The following is a 1,216-nucleotide window of genomic DNA, read 5'->3' as shown; positions in this document are numbered from 1 at the left end:
AATGCCCACCTGAGGATTTCATGGACTTCCTTTTATCCTTCAGCCCACAGACTTGTGATGCAAACACTTTTTCCAATATTGTTCTTGTTTTTAATGTATTTTTGGGTCACATCACAACATAGAAATGTTCAAAGCAAGTTGTGAAAAACCTGTACCTAATGGAGCAAATGCAAGATCGCTTTTGGATTTAGAATGCCAAATGCCTATAAAATGAGCTGTGCTCATTAGCATGTGATGTCATCTCTCATTAGCATGCACCTCCTCCCAGATTAACCCTTTGTAGTTCAGGAGAAGTTCTCAGATGACTGGAGACCCAGCCATCACATGAGCATACATTAGTTTTCAATGAGCCTCAGTTTTGGAAGTTCTGTATTATTCCTCATGTGAATTATAGGGTAACCAGATCTAAGGACAAGGGTTCTCTTGCAGTTTTTCTTGTGTTACAGGATGAGGGAAGGCAATTTCCTGCCCTGGGAAGGTTCAGGAATGGATTCTTCTGCTGGCCAAGCCCAGGATGCCAGGAGAAGATAGATCCCAGCATGCCTTGAGGGAGGAGTGGAACCATAGGGTTGGAAGAGACCCCAAGGGCCATCCAGTCCTACCCCATTCTGCCATGTAGGAAATCACATTCAAAGCATCCCCATTGACAGATGCCCGTCCAGCCTCTGTTCAAAGACCTTTAAGGAAGAAGACTCCACTAACCTCTGAAGAAGAAGTGTGTTCCACTGTCAAACAGCCCTTACTCTCAGGAAGTTCCTCCTAATATTGAGGTGGAATCTCTTTTCCTGGAGCTTGCATCCATTGTTCCTGGTCCTGTTCTCTGGAGCAGCAGAAAACAAGCTTGTTCCCTCCTCAATATGACACCCCTTCAAATATTTAAACAGGACTTTCATATCACCTATTAACCTTCTCTTCTCCAGGCTAAACATCCCCAGCTCCCTAAGTCTCTCCTCATAGGGCTTCATGGTTTCCAGACCTTTCACCATTTTAGTTGCCCTCCTTTGGACACATGGCTCCAGTTTCTCAACCTCCTTTTTGAATTGTGGGGCCCAGAACTGGACACAATATTCCAGGTGGGGCCTGACCAGAGCAGAATAGAGTGGCACTATGACTTCTCTTGATCTAGACACTATACTTCTATTGATGCAGCCTAAAATCGCATTGGCCTTGTTAGCTGCCGCATCACACTGTTGACTCATGTTCAGTTTGTGGTCTA

This window comes from Sceloporus undulatus, chromosome 4, assembly GCF_019175285.1.
Source record: "Sceloporus undulatus isolate JIND9_A2432 ecotype Alabama chromosome 4, SceUnd_v1.1, whole genome shotgun sequence".
Taxonomy (NCBI): domain Eukaryota; kingdom Metazoa; phylum Chordata; class Lepidosauria; order Squamata; family Phrynosomatidae; genus Sceloporus; species Sceloporus undulatus.
This window is presented reverse-complemented; position numbering follows the sequence as displayed.